The sequence below is a fragment of the Macaca nemestrina genome, chromosome 6 (genome assembly GCF_043159975.1).
Source record: "Macaca nemestrina isolate mMacNem1 chromosome 6, mMacNem.hap1, whole genome shotgun sequence".
Lineage (NCBI taxonomy): Eukaryota > Metazoa > Chordata > Mammalia > Primates > Cercopithecidae > Macaca > Macaca nemestrina.
The window spans coordinates 73,174,785-73,187,977 of NC_092130.1; positions in this window are offsets into that span (position 1 = coordinate 73,174,785).

Below are 13,193 nucleotides of genomic sequence, written 5' to 3' on the forward strand. Positions count from 1 at the left end.
TCACTGCTAGAAGTGGTCCATAAATCAAGGAATGCAATGCCACAGCTTCTCCCTTAGCACCTCCAGAAGGAATGCAGCTCAGCTGGCACCTTGATTTTAGCCTGGTAAAACCCATTTCAGATTTCTACCCTCCAGAACTGTAAAATAATGAATGTCTCCTGTTTTAAGCCACTAAATTTTTGGTAATTTTGTACAGCAGCAATAGGAGACTAACACACCTTCTCTGTGGCTAAATGCTATTAATCATTTAACACTCAGCTGAAGCAACGATTCTGGTTTAAGAGATTCTTTTCTATGTTCCTACGGTGAACTCAATATTCCTTCTATTTTACTATGGATATCTATTTTCTCTCTCCCTCTCTCCTGTCTCTTCTCTCTCCTCCTTTTTCAAACCTCTTGCATTCTGCCCTAGAGCTGTGACTCTGTCCTATGTTATTTGAGTCCTAGGTAGCAAAGGGCCTGGCTCATAGGCTTCATGAAGTTGTAGCGCCTCCATCTCTGTGTCCCTCTGCGGTTGTCCTCACGACAGGACTTTGAAGCCACCAGTGCCACCTGTGTGTTGATGCCCTGCTTTCTGTTTTGAGGGCTTATGCTTATTAGGGGTTTTGGTAAAGAGGGAGGAAAGCAATTCATTCAAATCGTCTCAGATGAGCTTAGAAAGTTCCAGGGCCTGTGCTGGGGATGGGAAGTCTTTCTGCAGAGGATTCAGGGCTATGCATACACCTTTGGAATAGAAGACCTCACTCTCAGTGTCACAGAAAATGTCTCCCGAGGCTTCTCTTCCCCACTCTGGGCTGTACTCCTGGGATCCTGAGAGGTGGTCTCCAGCTTCGCCCTGAGGTCCCACTCTCCACCGTCCACTGTGACCTCTCCTTTCTGAGGCTCCCAGGCCCAACTGCCCCGCAGCCTTTCCCTGAACATTTCTCTGTTCCTCTATTTTTTTTACCTGCTCTATTTTCACGACCTGAACTTGATCATTTGCTCCCCTCAGGCCTTCTCTTTTGATTCTCTAGAGACTGTTTTAGAAATTAAAAACAAATATTCCAAACTGACTTCTCCTCAAGGCTATGTGCTTGCCTCTGGCTGACTAGAGGGGATGTCATAGGAAGTTCAGAAAGGAAAACACAAATATTTAAAATAATGATCTTGCTACATTCCAGTCTTGTTATAAATATTTGTTAAATGGATGAGCATTGAGAAGGAATGGGAGAGAATGCCCAGGTTTTGGTAAGGGAAGTAATTTTCAGCTCTAGGCTTTTTGGGGGGTTTCCACTGGTGGCACTTACAGCACTGGCTGATAATCACTGTTTTAGAAAACCTTCAGGGCTGAATATTTTGGTTAGAAACTGAATAACTTGGAAGATTCTATCAAAAGTCTGTAGTGAAGACATCTCTGATTTTTAGGTAACCAGACGAGAAAAAATATAGTGCAGGCAACCCAAGCACCTGCCTCCCTACACTCCCTTTCAAGAATCACGTATTTACATATAATGGGGAAAAGCATGGTTTTGCCTTATAGCTCTCTGTTCTCCTCCTCAGCGCCATAGGCAGCTCTTTGTCACTCCTGTTTCCTGTGGGCCAACCCTTCCTTTGCTACAGTCGTCCTCTTGAACTTCTGCAACTAGGCCCAATGGTGACATGAATGGAAGACACATTCTAAGAACCCTAGCAAAGGCCTGAAATCTCTGGTAGCCCTAAACCCTGTATATACTGGTTTTTGTATACTTACATAGTATGATAAAGTCTTCTTTATAAATGAGTCAAGTAAACAAGTAGCAACAAAAGCAGATATTAGAATAATTATAACAATATATTGTCATAAAAGTTATGTGAGTGTGGTCTGTTTCTTAAAATATTTTATTGTACTGTATGCACCCTTCTTGTGATCACGTGAGATGATAAAACGCCTGTGTGATGAGATGAATGATGTAGGCATTGTGATGGAGCATTAGGTAAATAGACCTTCTGAAGTGAGGATTGTCTGCTTTTTCACTTACTGTACTTGGAGCATGGTTCATTACAGGTAACTGAAACCATGAAAGTGAAGCTGTGGCTAATGGAAGATGACTGTGCATCCTACTCTTTGCCAACAGAGCCTGGCTATGGGAAGGCTACAGGTCCCTTAACTACCCTGTCCATTTGTTCTTTCACCACTGCCACTCAAGGAGTAGATATGACTGATAGTAACATGGACTGGGTTAACTTATGGCAGTGATGACACAGTAGGGGAAAATTTGCAGCTAATGTTTAATATTTCCCATGGTCCCTCATGGAGATTGTCATATTGATGCACTCAGTTTGTAATCTCACCTTTCTTTCGGGCTTTTGGTGAAGTCAGGTGCATTATACATCCACCCTGGGTCTCCCCATCAGCTTCAGGGAATCCCACCCTGTAGCTATAAAGTTTGGTCTGATCTAAGATTCCATCTTTCTCCCTATCCTCCCTCCCTTCCCTTCTGTAATATAAAGACCCATTCCTATGACTTTGAAATGATGACCTCTAAAGACTTTCTGATGTTTTCAATCTGGGGCCCTCAGTGTCCCAGTCTATCTCTGGGGCAGCCTGGGGAAAATTTCAGTCCTCCAGCTGCATTTGTCATATTTGTAGGTGGCAGAAAATTCAAAATCATTGTGAGACCTCTGTTAATGGTTTATAATGGGTGATAGCTGAAATTTTCAGAGAATTTCCCATCATTACACTGGAGGGAAGAGACTGAAAGGGGAACATAAATCGTGCTTTGCTCTTTAGCAAAATCCCCATGCTGGGGTAGAGGGACTTTCCTTTCTATTATTCAGGAAGTACATCTTCATTTGATGGTTGCCTAGCTTTGTTCCAACATGGATTTCTCTTCTCTTTAAAGGCGTTTGGATTAGATGTAGTGTGATCCCCTTCATTCCTCCCCTCTCCTTCCACATTGCCCAGAGAATGGGTTTTTAAAGCAATCTCAGGTATTTCACCAAGTAATGTGTCCCTAGTGGGGAAAAGTCGTAGCTTTATTGATTAAAATCTTGGTATAACATTCATAATTGGAGTTTTCCTGTAATTTGGTGCCAGGTTGCCTCACCACTTTCTCTAGGGACTATATATCAAATGCTATTTTTCATGCTCTTGTTTGCTGATAAGGGCTTGATAAAACCACTAGTTTGACCTGATATTCAATTTCCGGAGATGAAAGCCCTGGTATGGATTGCCAAATGTCCTCAAATACAGTGACAATCTATACCAATATTTTAAAAGAAATGTATGACTACAGGGAAAAAAATATCTTTGGGTTTGGGTGTGTGTTTTTGTTTTCTTCCCCTACCTTCAGTGTGTAATTTTATCCATTGCAAACAATTTTCAATCAATAATTAAAACTGATAAACAGATCTACAGGGGGAAAAAAATCCTTCAGTTTGAGTTTAATTGATTGCCTCTCAAAGTCATTCCCTGACACAGCAAGTTGCTGAGGGAGTTTGTGCCAGTAAATAGGAAAGAATGGGGTTGATTAAAAAGTAAAACAACACAAAACCTGACATCCTATTGTGAGTTTAAAAATAAAGCAAAATGACTATTAGCAACCCATGTTGATTTCTGTCAAACTATCTTTATCTGCATGGTAAGGACAAGGAGGAATAACACATGGCTTCTAGTCAGAGCAACTTTGGACTTTATGGGAATTCATGATTTTTTTTTTTTTTTTTTTTTTACCCTCCAACTTCTGTCTTTTTTGTTTTCTTACGACGTTTCTCCTGCAAAGACTCATGAGGCACCTATTAGTCAGTGTGGAGCCTGAGTTGCTGCAGGAGGAGAAATGGGATGTCTTTCAGCTTTTCTTTTGTGTAGATCTGTTGCATGTTTACTAAGGTGAAAGGATTAGTGCCCTGGAGATCATTTGCTTTCATAAGCTTTAAACCAGAGCAGCAAAAGTTTCATGCCTTGATTCTCTTCCAACAGCTCTTTCTCGCAGCAAGGCATAGAGGAGCAAGCTGAGACCTACAGATTGCCAACAGACTCTTCCAGCAAAATTGCCCTGTCTCAATCAGTTAAACTGGGTGGGAAGGGAGAGTCTCTGCCAGTTTTCTCCCATCTCTTTCACCATGTGGTGAGACACCCGAAGCATTCCATGGGGCTTTAGGATCAAGACGAAATACTCCAGATTTCTAAGTCTCACTAATACCCAGACCCCAGACCATATGTACGGATAATTCACATACTTTCTAAGCTTTGCATTTTGTATATAAACTCTCTGTCAAACACTGGTTTTCTGGAGCTTCATATAGAACAAAAAGTTAAGAAGAAAACAGAAAAAGGATTTTTTTTGGTACCCTAACCACTATTTCCATTTAATATAAAAAATAGTAGTAAATATAGAAAACTAAAATTTTGCTTTCTGGTGATTTATAGCACGTACTTTCCCATATGACAGGCATCTAAAAGATAATGACTTAAAATGTTGGTTTTGAAATGGAATATAATAGAAGCTAGAATGACAGCTGCAAAACAAACAATAACCCGAAAGCTGGTTTGAAACAAATTCAAAACCAGGTAAATGAAAGCAGGTCCCTGTTCCCAAATTACTTTACTTAAGAAATAAAATAAGGAAAGCAAAGCAAAAAGAAAGAAATTTAATTTAATATTCTTTATATCAACCTTCTTTCCCCCAACTCCCTTGAAATTTGGATGTGGCTGCAGGAGTGACTATACCCTTTTACCGAGGTATTTATGTGGTAATGGACATCATACCCCCTTTTACTAGGCAGTGATCCAGTTCTCAAATGAGCTGATTAAATCACCTTCTCCATTTTGAGCTTTAGAAATAAGGAAACTGTAGGAAAAAGCAAAATAAATTTTCACTGTGAATTCACAGATATTTTGGCCTTTATTTTTATACAAGCATAATCTTGATAGCTTCAGAATAACTAAATCATAAACTCTAGATATTAAACTTGAGTTCCAGTGATCAATTCTATATTTGGAGAATTTAAAATCTGTGAATTATCTACCACTCCGCTTATCCTCAAAGAATGATTTCACCTCAGGGAGAAATAGGTAAGATCTTGAAATCTCTGCTATAAAATCTGCAAAACTACCCACCACTACCTCGTCCTCATTTCCTTCCCTCTGTTTATTATGGGAGGGAGCCTGATATTTCAAGGCCTATCATTACCCATGTTTAAGTCCCTTCTTCTTCTGCTCCCTGGCTACCACTCACTATTCTTTCTCATTTTATTTCTGTGTCTTAAGTCTCTGATCTTCTCTTTTTCTTCCATTTAGAAACACAACAAATAAACAAAAACAAATATTTAAACCTCATTTTTTCTTCTTCTTTTTTTTTTTTTTTTTTTTGTTTGTTTTGAGACAGAGTCTTGCCCTGTTGCACAGGCTGGAGTGTAGTGGCTCACTGCAGCCTTGAACTTCTGGGCACAAGGGATCCTCCCACCTACTGGGTATCTGGGACCATGATTTTCTTTCTCTTCTTCTTCTTCTTTTTTTTTTTTTTTTTTTTGTAGAGGAGGGTCTCACTTTGTTGCCCAGGTTGGCCTCAAACCCTCAAACTCCTGGGCTCAAGTGATCCTCCCACCTCGGCCTACCAAAATGCTGAGATTACAGTCGTGAGCCACTGGTCCTCCAAAACCACTTTCTTGATTCTAGTTAGCTTTCCCTCTATCTTCTTCCTTTCACAGCTACACTTCTCTAAAGAGTTGCTACCAAGTGACCTCAAGCTAAATTTGCAGGTCAAAAATAAGGTATTTCGGTAAACATCAGTAGGTTCTGATCCTTAGAGGCAGAGAAGGATTTATGGCTCCTCCCTGTCATCTTACTTCCAGGTAGTGTGTTATAACGGATGCAAGTCTCGGTTTGAAATCTGCTATTTATACCAGTATTTGTTATAAAATAGGCACAAAATGTATAAAACCAGTTCCTATAAAATCAACTGAGACCATTGCTGTCCTTTGGCATTTGCATGAAAGAATTCCTCTAAAGTGACACCTGATATACTGTGGGACTTCTAATTGGATTGGGCATCAGAGCCCTGTGTGTGTGGAGGACACAGAAGTTGGAAACCTAGGCTCTAGTTAGGAGGTGTTAGGCTATTACGTTTGCTAGATTCTTTAATTTCTTTCAGATGGAGAAGATAGAACCCACACAATCTCTTTTGTTCTCCAAATATCATGAACCCTACTCATTTCACAAAAGAAAATTTATTTCCAACATCCATTAAGGTAATTAACTATCTGGGGCAGATTGAGATAGTATTTGAAGCACTTGTCTTAGTGCCTCTGTAAGTCTGGATTCCTAATGACATTCCTCTAAGAGCTAACTAACCTCCTACTGAGGTCTGATTAAAGTTAACTTACATACACATATGAATCATACTGCTTATTCTGAAGAATTTTAAAGCATGTGACTACTTAGTCATTGAACAATTGTCACTTATCCTTATTTCTGCTCTGTTCTCACTTGCAGCTCTATCCACTCTCAGCTGCCTTCTGTCCCCATTGCCCCAAATAATTGTTCTCTCTAAGATCATTAATAATCTGCGTGTTGAAAAAAATCCAGTGGACACACCTCAGTCCTTGTTTTACTTCATTTCTGGTTCCTTTTAGCACAGCTGGTCATGTCTACTTTCTAAATACCATACCCTACAGATTTTCTTCCTGCCACACTAAGCCACCTTGGCCTCCATGGTTGGTTCCCCAGGTAAAGAAGATGGAGAATGAGCAGAATGGTTTCTTTCTTAAGGATGACTTTCCAGGTTCACCTCAAATATTATTACCTATCATTCCACCTAAAAGATGATAAAAAATACAGAACCAAGACTTGGAGCTTTGTAAAATCAGATGTTAGCTGGATGCTGAAGAACCAATAAAGGAGTCTGAGAAGTACTGGCCAGGGAGGTAGAAGGAAAATCACCATAGGGTAGAGAGTCAGGAGTGTGTTCCAGGAACAGGAAAATTAGACAACATACTAAACACTACTGAGAACCCAATTAGGATGAGGTCACAGAATAAATCAGAGAACTAATAAAATGGAGCTTGCCGGTCATGGTTGTGACAACAACAATATCAGTGCAGTGGTGGGGACAGAAAACAAATGGGGTTGGAGCAGGGAGAAATGAAAATGGGAGATAAGAATGAGAGAATTTCTTTAGAAAATTTGTATTGTGAATTGGAGCAGAGAAATGGAGCGACAGTTGGAAGGAGATATAGGATCTATCTTAGTTCAGAATGCCAGAACAGAATACCGTAAGCTGGTTTAGGCAACATACATTTATTTCTTACAGTTTTGGAGGCTGGGAAGTCCAAGATCAAGGTGTCAGCAGACCTGGTGTCTGGTGAGGCCATTCTTGCTACAGCATGCTTGTGTACTGATGGGAAAGATCCAATAGAGAGAAGGAAATTGATGATATAGTAAAGAGGGTATGAAATCCTAGAGAGGATGAGGAGGATGAATTTTGTAACACTAGTAGGGGGATTGGTCCTTGATAGAAGCAGGACAGTCCTTCAAATGTAATAGGAGAAAAGAGAGAAAATGGTTAACTTTATAATTTTAGAAGCTGAGATGAATTGGAATTTAATAATTTTTAAAACTATTAGGATCATCAAATAGCCAGGAGGAAGAACTTTTGCCTTCTGTAGAAATTGGGTGTAAATAACTTGTTAGAATGTTGAAGGTACATTGATACATTTGCTCCTTTGGAAAAGCTTTTCATATAATATATAAAAGTATAATAAGGAATATCAGGCATGTGTGTGTGTGGGTACTCAGGTAAAGGATGTGAGATGCACATGGATTCTGAACTTTTATGTGACTGGGCTAAGATATGCATGTTGTCATTGCTTTAAAAATGTTATACTTTTCTGTATGATTTGAAAGATACCTGCTTCAATGGAAGATAACAATTAAGAGGCAATAGCATAAATAATTTTCATCCAATAAATTCACTTTCTTAATTGATAAGTCAAAATGGTAACAATGGCAATGCCATGTTGATTCATGAACCACCTGTACACTGAACAAACCTATCAATTAAATTCAGGTTTTTGTTCTAAAAGGAGGGTGTATCCTACTTTCTCTGTGAGTACTTCAACACAAAAAGGTGAAGTACTCTGTTTTGCAAGTTTGTGAACAAGTGGTTTTGCTACAAAATCACCACTGTCACGAACACAGGATGTTCTTAGGGGAATGCTTTTTGAGGAAAAATTAAAAATATCAAGTGTCAATGACCACTCTGGTGGTTAAACAAAATCTCGGGCAGCATACTGCTGTAGACTTTTAGCTTCTTCATTTTTTTTTCCCGTTAAATAGAACCAATTAATTCTTACTTGAAATTTCCAAATACATGAGGTTTCACTACCATTTTGGGGGAATGGAGCCAGTGTTTTCATTGTCACACATAGACTTTCACTAATGTATTTTTCCTCAAAGGCAACTAGATATTCATGTTACTACTGCTTTTCCTTAGAAACAGAAGTCTCCGGATCATAATTACAGGCTTTGAGCAAAGGCAACAGTGGTGAAGAAACCCAGAGCTCTGTAAACATTACTGAAGAACCATGCCAAATATATGCATAAATTCAGGTACGGGAAAACTTCGGGCTTAATGTTCTTAAGATGATATTTGAAGAGTGTTTCCAAAAATAAGGTTTTATAAGGGTTTTTGAAAATTCGTTTGTTTGTAAAGGAAGTTTTAGCTTGTCTGGTTGTGCAGATAATCTTCCCTTCCTAAATCAGTGCCTTGCTGTTTTGTTAAGTCTAGGGCGCAGCAGACTGAAACAAAAGGTGCGAAGTTCTTCTCATCCATCTTAATGGGGTGTTAATGACTGTAGAGGCTGACTGAGACCATTTAAATGTGAGCGCTATTAATCACCTAGAAAAAACACAAACACCCAGCTCAAGCCACTGAAATGTAATTGCAAGGGACAGTTGGGTCTAATTTTGTTTTTGAATGAACACTTGTACAAAAAAAAAAATGAGCTGCCCCCAAGCCAGCTTGGCAGATTTAAAGCCAAGCTTACAGGCAACTGCCTTCTAATCTTTTATTGAGATTTGAAGAGGTGGTTTCTTCCATGAACTTGCAATTTAGCTGTTCTGCATCTAGTGAACAACTTTTACCAGCAGTATAAATTTCTACTAGGCAGTCACTTGCCAAATTATATTTCCTTAAGAGGACTTCCGATGTATCCTGTGACTTGGAAATGTGTGTGTGTGTGTGTGTGTGTGTGTGTGTTTTAAGTGCTTCAAGGATATTTTATTCAAGGTTTTAAATAATTTCCTATTTCCATGACTTTCTTGTTCTGACTCTTTTTGCAATGTGTTTGTCATGTCTGAAACTATTGTTTTCTCAGATTTTTGGCAGGGTTGGGGGTTGGAATGGGCGGTGGTGAACCTTGGCTTTAACTTGGCAAAACTGGCAATATTTCTGGAAAACAAAATGAAAGGTCTACAGAAACTTTTTTTTTTTTTTTTTTAATTGTTGTTGCTGTTTTACAGGGTGGGCTAATGGAAGAGTAGAAATGTAGCAATTCTACTTTACAGAAAATCAGAGTCTGGCTTCTGTATTAAATGTAATCTAACGTATTAAATTGATAGAAATACACACGATGCTAGGTTTCTGTTGAGGTATGCGGAGTTCGGCACGTACTCTCGGCCATCTCGTTCACACATTGCCTGAAGTTTGAGATTAGTAATCAAGGGGTGGTTTATTTATTTTTGCTTTTCTATACATGGCCAAAGTGCATGATCTGTCTTTAGGGTATGGGGATATGGGAGGTAGGGGGATCTCTCCGGTCCGGGATTCTTTGCCTGTGATGTTGTTATCCATCGATAACCACCACTGGGCACGATGACCTGGCCTGGACTGATCTGACCCTGTTTCATGTACAAGATTTAAGTTTGGAGGGTATTTATCTCAACGGTTGAACAAGTTGTTGATTTTTGTTTTTTGACAGGAGCAGCCAAGTCACTTTTGGTTTCACCACTCCTTACATTCACCCTTTGCTTGTTGCCTAGGGCAGAAGTCACTTGGAAAGTTCACAAAGGAAATAAAATACTTTGGTGGCCTCTGAAGTTAAATAAAATACTTGTCTAAGGGTTAGGTCTTTCCCTCCTCCCTTTCCCAATGGAAAGAGGCAGAAAAGCTGTGGATTTTAATAAGGCTAACATTCTAGGTTTGGAAAAGGTCAAGTGACCACAAATGCCTGATAAAGTATTTGCTTTTTTTCGGTATAACATTTGAATTTTAAAATATGATATTTAAGGCAATTATTCTTCAGAAGTTCACTAACTTCAAATGAGTAGATTCTAAGGGCTAAAAATGCTCCGTACTGTCCAAGAGTTGTCACTGATGTTTCTGTCATTGTGACTTAAGGGAGGATTTGAAATGTAATATGTTTAAGATATTGCCAGCCTCTTCTCCAGTGCCTGGTGGGTGGGGAGAGAAGAATGGGTTAAAAGGTAATTTGAGCTGCAATCAAATAATATCAATGTATATATAAAGTACAAGTTATATGTTGTTATTTAGTGTCTTCAGTTACCCATTGTGAAAGTTAGGGGTGAATCTTTCGAAAAGCAGTGAATGTTGCCCACTTCCTCTTCTTCTCTTCCTGTTCTATTATGAGTTGTCAGTTAGCCTTTCTCTAGTCCTTCTACGTTTGAAGTGTGCAGAATATTTAACATTATTCTACTTCTTCTGAGTTGATTTTTAAAAATGCTGAAGTTCCTTCTTCTAAGGCTATCAGTGCGTTAAGATGGCTGTTCAGGAGGAAGTGTGGCAACTCATTTAGTTTCCCACCGAGAAGCCCTGCACAAATTCAAGTATTAGCCTTGGTTCTGGCTCTGCAGCGGCCTCACTGTGTGGTCTTGGCAAGAGGTTGTTATATCTCAGTTTCCCTATCTGTGTAAAAGGGGGTAATTACCCTAGCTTACTCAGTAAGTTATAGCCTTGAACAACAAATGAATGATTATAAAGTATTTAAAACTACAAGAGAATGTAGAAATTCTAAGTATTACAGTTTTATTTCCTTACAAGGGGTGATAAAGTAAAAGTGAGGTTTAATAACAAATTGAAATTCCTAGATGAAAGGGGCTGGAGAAGTTCAAAGTCATTTTATTATTATTAATAATAGGTGTTGTACCGCCCTCGTTCACCCTCCTCATCTAATCAGCATGCATTCCTTGGATTAAAGGGAGTGTTCTCTCTCCAAATGACTTTTATCTACAGTGTTGAGACATTCCTTATCCTGTTTTATGGATATGGAGTTTTGAGTGACTATAAACAACTCCATTTTTTATAAACTTTTTTTTCTTTTTGAAAAGAAGAGAAGCCAAGTTGCCTCTTGGTTCACCTTCGTAAGCATGTGAAGATGTTTATATGAAGCTCCTTCACAGTTCTGTTCCTGTTTGTGAGACCCCAACCTCTTTGCTCATGGATTTGTTATTCACTCCATAGACATTCTTTGTTTCCCCTTTGTCTATATGGAAAGATTCCCATTTTATTTATAGAGAGTCTCAAATCATATCTCTAATTTTAATACGAAACCTCTGTTAAGTCAGAATTAATGGAGAGCATAAATACTTTACTCTAAAATGCTTTACTTTAAACATTTGCAAGAGTGGAGAACAGATTGTAGAAATTCCTCAAGTGAAAGGAACTTGACATACATGACAAACGTGAGGCTCTCCTGGCTGAGGGGATGAGAAGATGTGGAGCCAGCATCGGCATGAGTCAGAGTGAGGCTAGGCAAATAGAAGAACTCAGCTTCCAACCACTCTCATTCTTTTTCCTTTTAAAAAAATTTTAAGGCCTGGAGCGGTGGCTCACGCCTGTAATCCCAGCACTTTGGGAAGCTGATGTGGGCAAACCTGGAGGTCAGGAAATCGAGACCATCCTGGCTAACATGGTGACACCCCGTCTGTACTGAAAATACAAAAAGTTAGCTGGGTGTGGTGGCGGGTGCCTGTAGTCCCAGCTACTTAGGAGGCTGAAGCAGGAGAATTGCTTGAACCCGGGAGGCAGAGGTTGCAGTGAGCCGAGATTGCACCACAGCACTCCAGTCTGGGTGACAGAGAGAGAGTCTGTCTCAAAAAAAACACACAATTTAAATTTTCACCTTTTAAACAATTTTAACTTTTATTTTAGATACAAAGGGTACGTGTGCAGGTTTGTTACATGGGTATATTGTGTGGTGCTGAGGTTTGGGGTATGGATCCCACCACCTAGACAGTGAGCATAGTACCCAATAGGTAATTTTGACAGTTTTTAAACTCACACCCCCCCTCACTCACCCGTCTAGTAGTCCACAGTGTCTACTGTTCTCATCTTTATGTCTATAAGTACCCAATGTTTAGTTCCCACTTATGACTGAGAACATGTGGTATTTGGTTTTCTGTTTTTGCATTAATTCATTTAGGATTATAGCCTCCAGTTGCATCCATGTTGCTGCAAAAGATATGATCCTGTTCTTTTTTATGGCTGAGTAGTAGTCCATGGTGTGTATGTACCACATTTTTATTATCCAATCCATCACAACCATGCTAGTTCTGAATCTTTTACCCTGCCTGGTGAAAACCATAATGAATAAAGTATGCAAGATTTATTTGTGCAAAAGAATAAACAATTATTTACTGCAGTAGTATCCGCTGGTAAGTTCATTTTTTTTTTAATTCAAAATCTTAATAAGGATCTTCTTTTTGATATTGAGCTATTCTGGGATTATGGGAAATGGACGTATATTTAAAATTTAACAAATTGACAAGAGACACAATGACCCTTTAGATAACTGGAGTTAAATAATGACAGAAGAAGTGTTCCAAAGCAGTAGATAATTAAATGTCAAGCAAGAGTGGCAGACAGTGAATGCTGTGGGCCTGGCCTGGCATGTTGGAGGTATTCAAGAAATACTTTTGAATGAGTTCACAGGAAGGTTAGAGTGGCAGCAGAGTCTTGGAGGCTGTTGTTAATGGAGCAGACTCTTGGGAGTCAGTTAAGGTTGTTAATGCAGCAGACTCTTGGGAGTCAGTTCAGGTTTAGGGATTGATGTAGAGAACGGATAAGAAAAGGCATTCGAATTGGAAGACTGTGGGGAGAGTTACAAGGAGGGATGATCACCATGTATTCACAAAAAATGAGTAAATCTGTGACTGAAGTGGGGGGACTGGCAACTCTTTAATAAAATCACTGCAATATATAGCTCAAGCTTGTCCAACC